The 12,504-nt window shown below is 40.5% G+C and overlaps 1 long non-coding RNA gene across 1 annotated transcript; it reads left to right on the forward strand.

The window, feature by feature from the left end:
- The first annotated feature begins 6,651 nt into the window (after positions 1-6,651).
- On the forward strand, positions 6,652-11,211 carry LOC114634512. The gene is made up of 4 exons (XR_003713336.1): positions 6,652-6,738; positions 8,213-8,398; positions 10,102-10,278; positions 10,516-11,211. It is a non-coding gene; the product is annotated as an uncharacterized LOC114634512 (long non-coding RNA).
- Positions 11,212-12,504: the final 1,293 nt, after the last annotated feature.

A 12,504-nucleotide genomic window follows, 5' to 3' on the forward strand; every position in this document is an offset into this window, starting at 1 on the left:
TGGTGGTACCTGCACCTTACCCCCAGCTAGGATAAGAAACATGTCCCTGGTGTTTAACTTTGCTGGAAACCTTTTCCCTGTTTGAGGACCATCTTGTTCTTCATGGTTCCTATTCATCTGCAAATGATGTGATAAAAACATTTTACCAGACAGCTCACAGCTGGGAGGCCTTATATTATTTAATGCAGTCTGTACAAGAATCCTCAGGGGTAAGGTAAATCCTAGACTATAATTATCTCCATCCTCCGTTGAGGTTTCTTCCTTTCAAATGACTCCAGCTTGTGTCAAGTTGACATAAAACCAACCAGCACAGGGGACAATGGAGATGGCAAGGGGTGGGGGAAGTGTGTGTGTGGGGTGTTCAGCTCTTATAAAGCCTTCAAAAGGATATCAACTTTTTCCATGAGTGAGAAGAAATTCTACCGGAAAGAGAGGTGCTGTGATCTCATTTAATCTGTCAAAGAATTGTGACAGTTCTTTCCTTTGTCTTGGGAAACAGTTTGTCAGAATGGCTAGGGCAATAAGTTCTGGCTATAAGACTGACTTAGTTTGAAATGATAGCTCTAAGATTTCCCTTCCAGTGTACAGGGTGACAAATGATTTGACTTAGCCGAGCCTCTGCTTTCCAGTCTGAAGAAAAGATGTAGCAAAATCCCTGCTTACTGAATCTAAGTGCCACGGGACAGGGAATGCCCCCAGTAATTAATTTACCTGTTAGAAGAACAAAACGCAACCTGGCTGGTGAGCCGAGGTTGTTGGTTCTATTTTGGTTTGGTAAAGCAGAGAATGAATGTCGCCATCAGTTAATCCAAGTGCTCTGTTTGGAAGTATCATGAATCCATGCCTGGGGATTAGATAATTTGTCCTGTCTTCACTTTTACTGCTTAGGGTGTGAGAAGCACTTTTATCTGTTCATTTCTTAGGATCTCAGAGAGCATTTGATTGCTGCTTTCTGAGGAATGAAATAATGCCTTTCCTAGGGTGAATACTTACATAGATTAATTAATACCAAAGATGTACTTACCTCTTTACTCAGTTCTTACATTTAAAAATAAGCTTTAACTTGAATACGCACTGATAATGTAAAATACTTTAAATCTGCAATTAAAATCAAACATTTGCAATGTCAATGACGTACAAGGCCAACTGATAGGGGTTTACATATTCATAGACCATGACAGAACTACATCCTGTCTGCCCTTTGGCTTAGAGTGATTATAAGGTGATATTGATCATCTGTTAAAATGGTGTGTGTACAAGTATGTGTGTGTGTGTGTGTGTGTGTGTGTGTACTAGAGCTGAGGGAATGTGTATTTGTATTTGCATTATAAATTCCTATAGAATACAATACAGGAGACTTGCCTCGCAGACAGTAAGTTTTTCATAACCATCCCTTAGCATCCCTTCTTGAAGACTTTATGTGACCACCCCTTTCCATTAGATACCTGAAATGAATGCTCTAACTATGGTGTTTTTCTAGACCCAGTCTTCCCATTCTTATAACTCTGGTGGCTTCCCCTCCTTCTGTACTTTCTATTCCCAAAAGAAAATAAGATTACAAATCTCTATGTCCCTAAGTGTTCCCTTTCCCCGAGCCACCAATCAATAGCACATTGTGAGAACGCAATTCTCACAGGTCTCTGGGGACCCTTCATATGGAGTAATAGATTTTTCTTATTTTTGTCCGCTAGTTGTTCTTCATTCAGAGTAGACATTTGCCATGGGATTTTTGTTGTTGTTGTTATTGTCATTCAATTGGTGCTTTAAAGAGCTGAAAAAACAAGATCACTTTATCTTCTTGTCAGCCTATGGTCTCTCTCTCTCTCTCTCTCTCTCTCTCTCTCTCTCTCTCTCTGTGTGTGTGTGTGTGTGTGTGTGTGTGTGTGTGTGTGTGTTTCAAGAGGGCTTCTTTGTTTAGCTGTTCTGAAGCTCACTCTGAAGACCATGCTGGCCTTGACTATTCACCTGCCTTTGCATCCCAAGTGCTGGGATTAAAGGCATGTGCCACCACCGCCTGGCCAGCCGATTGTTTTTTAAAGGTTAGTTGCTTCATTACTCTTAGGAGATGTCAAGGGAAAGTGATAAGCTTGTTTCTCACTGCAGTTGGAATACCATCTGAGATGGTTTAAGCAGAGGCTGAAGGTGGCCGGCCACACTACTCATTATGAATGACCCCAGGCCATGGATATCATCCTGGGCTGATGTGCTTCTTAGCCACCTGCCTTACTACTAAACAAGAACGAGAGCAGATGGCAAGGGGAGCAGAAAGGTCAAGAAAAGCCCTGGGAGGAGGAGGGCATCTTGGAGTCAGCTTGCTCTTTTTTCTCCTATCTGTTGAGTGCAAAATGTCCTGGGTGATCAGCTGCCCTGGAAGCTCAAGCCCACCAGAGTGGCTGACACTGTCTATTAGCCCCAGGTGGCTGACGACAACATCTTTAATCTTACAGTGAAATCGCTGCCAGGTCCTTAAGAGCAGGTGGCCTATCCGGGAATAGAGACTGTGCAAATGTGTCAAAGTCAGGAGAGAACTGTGAGGGAGGGTGGGCTGTATAAAAAGATTTCATACTGTTGATGACTCTGTTTACGTCATCACCTGAGCAGACAGCAGTAAGTGCAATACTGGGTTCCTTGAAAAATACTGCTTCTGATTTGAAAGAATCTTCCTAAACCATTCTTTCTTCATCATTAAACATGTTCTAAGCAGTTTAATCCCCTCACTACTTACCCTGAGACTATAAGTTGTAGAAATATGGTCAGAAATTTGCTCCAAAGGTCGCATAAACCCTAACTGGTTTTCCTAGGTGCTTTGAATCTTGCATGTTGGTGCTCTAACTATTTTGACAGTCATTTCCTAGCGGAGTCTCTCCATGAAAAGCATTTTTCTAGGCATCGCTACCGCTTGCTATTTCTTTGTTTGATTTCAAAGTTCGCATGAAGATGAACCTGGAGAAATTTGAGACTTCCATTCTTATTTGGAACATCCTGAGATGTGCTCTGCCTTAGAGTTTTTGCTTGAGGTTTGAAATGCCAAACATTTGAGGCTTTGATACAGAAAATGGTTCTGAAGTACGAGAAATGGTTCTTTGTGATCCTCGCCTACGTATTGATCCAGTGCAGTAAGGGCCTGTCTGTTCATGAGAGATGTATAGTCTAGACAGGAAGAGGGAAGTGGTGGGCAGGAGGAGACAGCCGGCAGAGCTGTGTGGAGTTAAGCTCTGTGGACAGCCACCCACTGGAGGCCTAAGTCTTGCAAAAAGATTAGTAAAGCTAGAGTTTCAAAATGAAAAATCATGACCACATAAGGCAGGTGACTCAAAGCCAAATAATCTTTCTTGGTTAAATGTGATGCAAACATAAGATGTCTGAGACTTGTCTTCCTCATCATATGGTAACTCCATTGAACTTCCTTTCATGTCTGTATATATTTTAGAAAGCTTTTCATAAAAGTAGGTTTCCATATGGCTTTTCAAGAGACCATTAGTGTTCGTTGTCCCTCCCAATAGTCTATCCTCTGGTCTATTCTCCCATCCCCCACACCCTTTAATTCTCATATTCTGATTTCCTCTCCATCTCCTCCTAACATTACGTTCTATGGGCCTCTCTTTAGAAGATCCTCTCCTTCCCTCTGGTCCCTAACATGTCACCTAAACTCTGTGACTCAGAGAGTATCTTGAATGAAACACATAGGACTAAAGCATAAAAGCTAACATGTACGTATCATGGAAATCATGCAGTGTTTGTTTTTCTGGATTTAGGTAACCTAACTCAGGATAATTATGTCTAACTCTGTCTTAGTTAGGGTTTTACTGCTGTGAACAGGCACCATGACCAAGGCAAGTCTTGTAAGGATAACATTTAATTGGGGCTGGCTTACAGGTTCAGAGGTTTAGTCCATTATTGTCAAAGCAAGAGCATGGCAGCATCCAGGAAGGCATGGTGCAAGTAGAGGTGAGAGTTCAACATCTTCATCTCAGGGATGCTAGGAGAATACTCCCTTCCAGGCAGCTAGGGCTAGGGTATTAAAGCCACACCCACAGTGACACACCTACTCCAACAAAGCCACACCTTCTAATAGTGTCACTCCTTGGTCCAAGCATACACAAACCATCACAAGCTCCATCCATTTATTTGTAAATTTTATTCTTCTTAACAGTTTAATAATATTCTGTTGTATAGCTATACCATATGTTCAATAGCCGTTCAGCAGTTGATAGACATGTAGGCTGTTTTCAATTTCTGACTATTATCAATAGAGCAGCCATAAACATAGATGAGCAAGTATCTTTGTAGTATGCTCTAGAGCCCCTTGGGTGTATGTATGCCCCTTGGGTATAGCTGGGTCTTATGGAAAATTGATTTTCAGCTTTTTGAGAACCCTCTGCACTGATTTCCTTAATAGTTGTACCAGTTCACATATCCCAACAGCAACGAACACATGATCCCCATATCATCACCAGCCTCTATTGTCATTTATTTTATTAATCTTGTCCATTTGGACTGGAACAAGATGAAATCTCAAAGTACTTATTTTTTTTTTTAATTTCCATTTCCTTAATGGCTAAGGATGTTGAACATTTTTAAAAAAAGTGTTTGTCAGCCATTTGTGTTTAATCTTCTGAGGACGCTTTGTTTAGTTCTTTATCTGATTTTTAAGTTGGGTTATTTGTTTTCTTGATGTTCAGTTTCTTTTAGTTATTTGTATATTCTGGACACTAATCTTCTGTCAGATGTATAGTTGACAAATATTTTATTCCCATTCTGTAGGCTGACTCTTGGCCTACAAATACGATATGATATTACTAAGAGTGGATTACATCTTTTTGATTTGTTGGTCAAAGGGGTTCTATAGATGACCTGAACATTATAGGGCATTATTAATGCTATTTACTGATTACCCTCCAAAACCTCAAAGTAAGAACTATTGCTGAAGACACTGTATATACTTTTACCGTTGAACATGGAAAAGTTGAGTTGGTGATCAACTGTAAGCTAGGGTTAATAATGCTGGAAAGTATAAAACAAATTATCAGAGGAGAAAAGTAATGAACAATCTCACCAGCTACAAACTCTAGGAGCTACAGTCGTGAGCTGCATGGGTGATATGCTCACTAGGTAACACTGGCACAGTGTTATGAGAGTAACCAATCACTTTTAAAAAGTTGGATTTAAAAAGTCTGCTCTATGGGTTGGAAACAATACCTGGCAGTACTGTTAATGAGGTCAAGTACCAGAGGCTAGGTAGACCATGAGGTCTAGAGGAAAATGCTACAATTATTCTGCTAAATAAACACAGCAATAAAATGGCCCCTAATGACATATTGTTTTTATACCCTTAGATCAGTATATTACCCATCCCTCATCAGGGGAACTTCTTGTTGCAGTAGATGGCAATCAACATAGAGATCCACAACTGGACAATCATTAGAGCATGAGAAACATTGAGACACTCAGCCCTAAATGGGATGTCTTCATGACACCTCTCTACTCAAGGTTCAGGAACCTATGTAGAAAAGGAGACCAAGACACTGCAAGAGCCAGCAGTGGATGTCTTCAAGGAAACATCTTGCAGACACGACAAGACTGATACATTAACAAACTTATAGAGACCGTGGCAGCATGCACAAGATCTACACTGGTTCAAACCAGACGAAATTTCAGCCCTGGAAAGTGAATGTGGGCATAAAGTCCCACCCCTGGCCAACAGTCTGTTTGCAATTAATAGCTTTGAATTAATAATTCTTCAGTTGAGTAATACTGGATATCTCAAGCACACTCCAGGGTCTAATGCTTAAGACTATTTGACCAACGGAAATTGAACTATTGAACCCCTCCCCCTCTCTTCCTTTTGTGCTTTGTTTTGTTTTTTTCTAAGGGTGAGAGAAAGAACATGGAGTTGGGGAGATTTGAGGGAAGGGAAACAACATAATCAAAATATACGTCATAAAATTCTCAATATATAAATAAAAGCATAAAAAAGAAACAAAGGAAAAAAATCTGTTACCAGCACACACACACACACACACACACACACACACATACACACACACACACGAAAACAAAACAAAACAAACAAAACAAAACAAAACAAAGCATTTTTCCTGGAAGGAAAGTGGTTGATATGAGGATTCTTACTGGTCTTCAGAAGACACATTCTTTGCCACATATAGCTAGCATTTTGGTTTTGGTTGGGTGAGTGGGGAAAGACCCTTCTTATGCAGGCAAAGCTGGCTTCAAATTCAGGAGTCTCTTGCCTCATTTCCTCAGTTCTGTAATTACAGACATGGATAACTATGCCTGGCTATCAAATTTAGAATTAAGTTTGGAAGAATTTCAAGTTTTTCTGTTAATTTATCTTAGCCACATGTCTGACGCTGTAACTTCTCCTCACAGAAACATCTTGAATGCTTTTTCCTTTCAGGAGAATATTCTCGAAAATAGTCTGTTGAAAGAGAGAGTTTGAGAACATCTGATGTTTAATCAACTGAAAACTAATCTACAAGAGGTGATTTTGACCACTCACGACTTGCTTGTTTGCTTGGTTACTGAGGTAACATTATTGAACGTGGAGGATTGCATCATTGGCCTTAAATCTTCACCTACTTCCTGTGCAGCACTCTTTGCTGGATGATTTTGCAATTTATTTCACTAGAAGAGCAGAGAGAAGTTGAGTGGCCCAGCAGTCTCTATCTAAGAGTTGTCTGCTTTTGATACCGAAGTGTTTCACATTCTAGGAAGATGGTAAGGCACACTCTTAGACCCCTTTCCTTTGGTCTTCATCATGTGACATATTTGGACAGTGGAGTAAGGTGAGAATTTCATTGTGTCAATTCTGAGACTTGCTATTAATAGACTTGCATGTTTGTGCTATCTGTGCTCCTGCCACCACCATGAGGAGGACATGCTAAGATAACTCACAGGTCCTCAGAAGGATGAGGACATGGAACAAAGCAGAACTCAGGAGCTCAGTTAAGCCCAGTTTACATTAGCTACAGTCAAGCTACAACTGATACATGAGCGGCAATAAAAATGTCTGTGTTTTGAATCACTGAGTTTGGCACGCTCTAATATAGAACATGAGTGACCTATAGAAATAAATTTTACTACTCTCAGGCTCAGGTTGATATAGATATCATATAGACATAGATAGTTCTTGTTACTACCATTTGAAGTAGTACCTTTTGTCTTGCTGTTTTACAACTGGAGAAACAGACACACAAGAAGCTAGAGTAAGTGCCCATGGTAAGCAATGGGGATGTTTCCAATTCTTTGACATTATTAAGAAATACAAGCTCATTGTGAAAGATTGTCTTAGGTAGGATTTTACTGCTGTGAACAGACACCATGACCGAGACAACTTTTACAATGACAACATTTAATTGGGGCTGGCTTACAGGTTTAGAGATTCATTCCAGTATCATCAAGGCGGGAACATGGCAGCATCTAGGCAGGCATGGTACAGAAAGAACTGAGAGTTTTACATCTTCATTTGAAGACTGCTAGCAGAATACTGACTTCCAGGCAGCTAGAATCAGCCCACACCCACAGTGACACACCTACTTCAGCAGGGCCATACCTACTCTAACAAGGCCATACCTCCTAATAGTGCCACTCCCTGGCCTGAGCGTATACAAACCATCACAAAGACTCAAGAAATCTAGCAATATAAATAGGCAAGGCAAACGGCTTTTGCTTCCCTTCCTGCCTCCCACCATTCTCATATTCTTCCTCTGTGACGTAATCGGTTTTAACCTTTTGAATTAACTCCTTCCAAGTGGATTTTCTATGCATTTTATAAACACGTTTCCCTTCTTAAATTTTTATATAACTGGAAATTATATATCGTCTGCAGGATTCTTCTCCCGGATGGCACCGCTCTTTCTTGGCAATCCATATGGAGGCATACTATGGTCTTTTTTTAAACAACTACATGTCACTCATAATATGGAGCTGTCAGGATTTGAGCATCGCAATGGATTCTAGTTTTCTTCATCCCGAATGCCAGTTCTATGAACTTTCTTTTGACACAACTTGGGGAGTATATGTGTATTTGTATGGGGGAAAAAATCTCAGAAATGAATTCAGTTCACAGCCAATTACGTCTCAGTGCTAAACATTTTAAAAGAAAATATGTGTAAAAGAAAGTGACAGACTAGTGTTTGTGCACCATAAGGGAGTGCTCATCCTATACTGTGCTTTCCTTTCCCTCTGGCAGGCAGCTGCGCGGCAACCATAGCCATGGCAGCCTGGGAGCTACATCTGCCGAGTCTGCTTGAAGATGAAGGAGGCTGTGGTGCTTAATTTCCCATATCATGTGCTATGGATTCCTCTTTGGAAGCTTTTCCTATCATCCTGAAAGACTCCACCAACTACTAATATTTGCTGGTTATACAAGTTCATGGTAATTTCTTCAGTAGGAACATTCGTCCAAGAGAGGGCAAAGTCATGCTGTATAACTGGGTATATTCAGTTAGTTTAAGGTGGTTTCGTTCACGAGTTCTTTCTGGGCTGTTAGTCAAAAGGCCTCATTTGGGTAAGAGTCTCAAGGTCTGGTTCAAGTCTGTGGAAGAGAGAATGGGATTAGTATGTATTACATACGTGTTCCTGTTGTGCATTCCAAATTCCTTCTTCAATTCAGAATTACTAAAAATCAATCACATGTCAGATACAATCATACATACTGGAAAGACAGTATAAATAAAAGAAACGATCCTTGCCTTCGGGTATACTGGGGAAATACTCACACTTTTCACTTTACTGTGAAAGTACATGGTACAATAGAAGCAAGCAGAAAGATTGTGACCCTCACCTGCTGGATGCTGGGTAAAGGCTCAAGGGTGAATGACTTACAGACTGTGAGAAGCTTTGAGCCTCCTTGTCACAAAGACATGTCCCAGGACATGGATATCACAGTTCATGCCACCAATTATAAATTATCAGTATACATCTCCATGGATTTTTACAAGTTGAGTCTGGTTGTACAACCATAACCCAGATAAATGAAGCAGTCCTAGCACCCGGGTTGTGCGCTTCTACTCCCCAAAGTTATTCAGTGTTCTGATGTCTGTCCCTTGAGTTCTGACCTTCATGTAAATAGAAGCATGAGGCATATTTTCTTTTGTGGCTTACTTGTTTGGCTCAGTATTCTACCTGCAGACTTTATCCACACAGTCACGAACGGTAGCAGCTCACTGATTTTTATTTTTGTTAGTATTCCATTCAGTATGATTGTATTGAGATTTAATTACATACTTTAATTATGTAGAACAAAAGGTGGTTGTTTCTATTTTGAGGCTGTTATGATTGGCAGTACTATATTCTAACAATATATTGTGTGGGTGTGCATATATATATATATGCATATATATAATATACATACATAAACAAGTTTGGTATTTTTGTTAGTTCATATACCTAGTGAAATTTCTGGGTTATGAGATATGTTTATTTTGAGATTTGGAAAGATTGTCAAACTATTTTCTATTGTTTCACATCTGATTTTTTTTTTCTACTCTTGCTAGTATCTCACTTGGCAACAATCTCAGTACATATGTCTAGGTGACTTCCATACACCTACTCTCTGAAGACCATTTTAGAGTCCCAAGTGTCTGGACTATATTCCACGGGGTGGGGGGTGGGGGAGACACAGATTCTGAGAGGACATGTTCTTTGGCTCCCTGGATTCCTTACTCCCTGGTAAGAGGGGACCACAGCCAGTGTGGACCCATGTTGTCTCTGTCTGAGGACAGAACCATACTTACTTGTAGAAGAGTCCCAGGCTTCTTTACCAAGCCTTGACATTATTAGCCATCTTTAATTAGGCTGTTCTTCTAAGAATATTGCATTCAGTGTGTGTTGAATTGATCAAGGAGGTCGCATAACTTTATTTACTTTTTCCCCCTGTCATTTGGATATGCTGCCTTAGTAAGTATCTATTTCACACAATTTCCTGTTGCCTTCTTGGTCAATAATATTATCTTCCTTTTACAATGGGGAATCTTAAACACAGAGAAAATAAACAATTTGTTCAAGATGCCGCAACAATGAAGTAGAACTATCTTGGTTTGATTATAGGCTGTCTAACTTTCTAATCCACTTTTCCAGGCTACTCAAGCAGTCAGATAGCCAACACCAACCACTAAACGGAAGTTAAACATCTTTCAGGAATCAGTTAAATACAGCTTGGGTTCCTCCTTGCTGGATGGAAAGTTGGATTTAAAATGTCTGAGTTTGGCATTAATTCAGAGGAGAAGGCAGTATTGAGGAGCCAGACAATAGCAAGTAAATAACTAAAAAATAACTAACCTCTGATTTGATCTGTAATTATCATAGCACATTTTATTAAGCATGGTGCTTAACAATTAAATTTATGTAGATTCTCTATAATCTTCATAGCAACCCTATGGGGACATTATTATCTCTTGGTAAAAAGAAGACTCACGTTGAAAGAAGCATATGTTACAAATTGGGATGAGGTATAACCAGGCTTCTAAATTCAACCTCGCTCTGGCTCTACAGGTATGACATCTCCACCACATTTGACTTATATCAAAGTAAAGTCCTACACAGCTCTAAATGGAAAGTCTCCATCAAATCCACCCCTCAGAGCTCAGGGCTCCCCACAGAAGAGGTGGAGACAGTGCAAGAGCCAATGGGGACAGAGGACACCAGAACAGTCTGAATCAACTGAGAGACGATCATAAGAATTTACAGAGACTGAAGCAGCACGCTCAGGTCCTACATGGGTCTGCACCAGGTCCTTTGTGTAAATATTATAGCTTTCAATGTAATGCTTATACGGAGCTCTGGAGTGTGTGACTGAGTGGATCTCTGTCTCCTGTGCCTTCTCGTGGGCTCCTTTTCTTCAGTTGGCTTGCTTTGTCCAACTTTAATGTGATGGTTTTGTTTTACTTTATTGTATTTTCTTCTGTTGCATCTTGTTCTCTCTCAGACGCCTGTTCTTTTCTAATGAGAGACAGAAAGAAGATGGATTCAAAAAGGAGAAGAGGTGGGGTAGAACTAGGAGAAGTAGAGAGATGGGGGCTAATAAGGTTGTATTGTATGAGAAAAGAATCTATTTTTAATTAGAAGAAAAAACTTATAAAGGGCTTATGCTTTCTGGGTTCCCCTCTGTCTTGTAGGGAGTCTTTTTCTCTGTGTGCCTGCAGTATTTGTACATTTACTTGCCTCTAATAAAACTTTCCTTTGGCTGGGGTAAAGGGGCAGAGAGTAAAATTCTGTGACTCTACCTCTAGCTGAGAGTCTATGAACTGATAGATACAGAATAAAAATGCTTAGGCCTGTGGGACATGAGTTGTGGAACTGACAGAAACCTGTAAGGCACTATCACTGGGAAGAGCCAGGGAAGGAGATATTTGCTATCAAAATGAAAGTCCGCTCGAGGGAACCAAGCCAAGGGACACAGGCAAGGTGTCAGATGGTCATGGGACAAATGCTGTAGTCAACAGGAAAAAAAAAAAAGATGTAGGAGAGTATGTGATAGCAGATATACAGGGAAGAATGTCTAGGGGTTCGGCAGATTGTCCTGTATCAGAGATGCATGGTGTCCAGGAAGGTAATGCTTTATAGCTTTGGTCCGTTATGTGAAGTCCTACTGGCTGCTGTCCCCAGTAACTGCTACTATGACTGCTTAAAACACATACTATTTCTTTATAGTTCTGAAGACCAAAATCCAAAATGGTATTTTAAGCATCTAAAGAAATTGACAGGATTGATGGGCCACTTCGACCCTGGGCTATCAGAATAATCCTCTCCCTCATCCTTGTATCTTCTAGACCTATCGTGGTTCATGACCATTATTTAATCACCGGATCAAAAACATCAGTTTTCCCTCCACTGTTTTTTTTTTTGTTGTTTTTGGTGGGGGGGAGTGTTACTCCTCTTCTGTGGTTGAATCTCACTACCCCCCATCTTATTATGACATTTGTGGTTGTATTTGGTAATTGCATGTAAGGCCCAGTTGGTAGCACAGGATTCTCTCACCCCATCCTGTAAACCTTAATTCAATCATGTCTACACGTAAATATTTTTCCCTATAAGATACTGTGCTCAGTTCCTGGGGTTGACTGTTAAAGCTCTCTGTTGGTCATTACAAGTCCACTGTACCCCCACTACTTTAATTCACTTTTCAGTGTATGTAGCTCTTCCCCTCCCCACCTCAGAGGTATTTAGAAATAATAAATCAGCTTGTTGAGTTATCCAGAAAGCAGAAAGTTTCTGCTCTGCATGTCCACCTCCGTGGTTTCCACGGACCATGTGCTTCCCCAGGATCTGGTAAAGCGTTCCAGGCAAGCACAGACACGATTAGCATTTCTGTTTTACCTCAGAGAGAGACTCTTTATGAGCCGCGGAGTGTCTTACTCTGAAATCACCTTTCTCCGAAGCTTCCTTTTCTAGGAACCTGATAGGAGTTCAGAATTTTCTATTTAAAACACGTCTTCCTGCACCACTTCTGTTCCGCACATCTAGCGAATCCCTGTCAGCAGC

Source organism: Grammomys surdaster, unplaced genomic scaffold, assembly GCF_004785775.1.
Source record: "Grammomys surdaster isolate TR1022 unplaced genomic scaffold, NIH_TR_1.0 958, whole genome shotgun sequence".
NCBI classification, from domain to species: Eukaryota; Metazoa; Chordata; class Mammalia; order Rodentia; family Muridae; genus Grammomys; species Grammomys surdaster.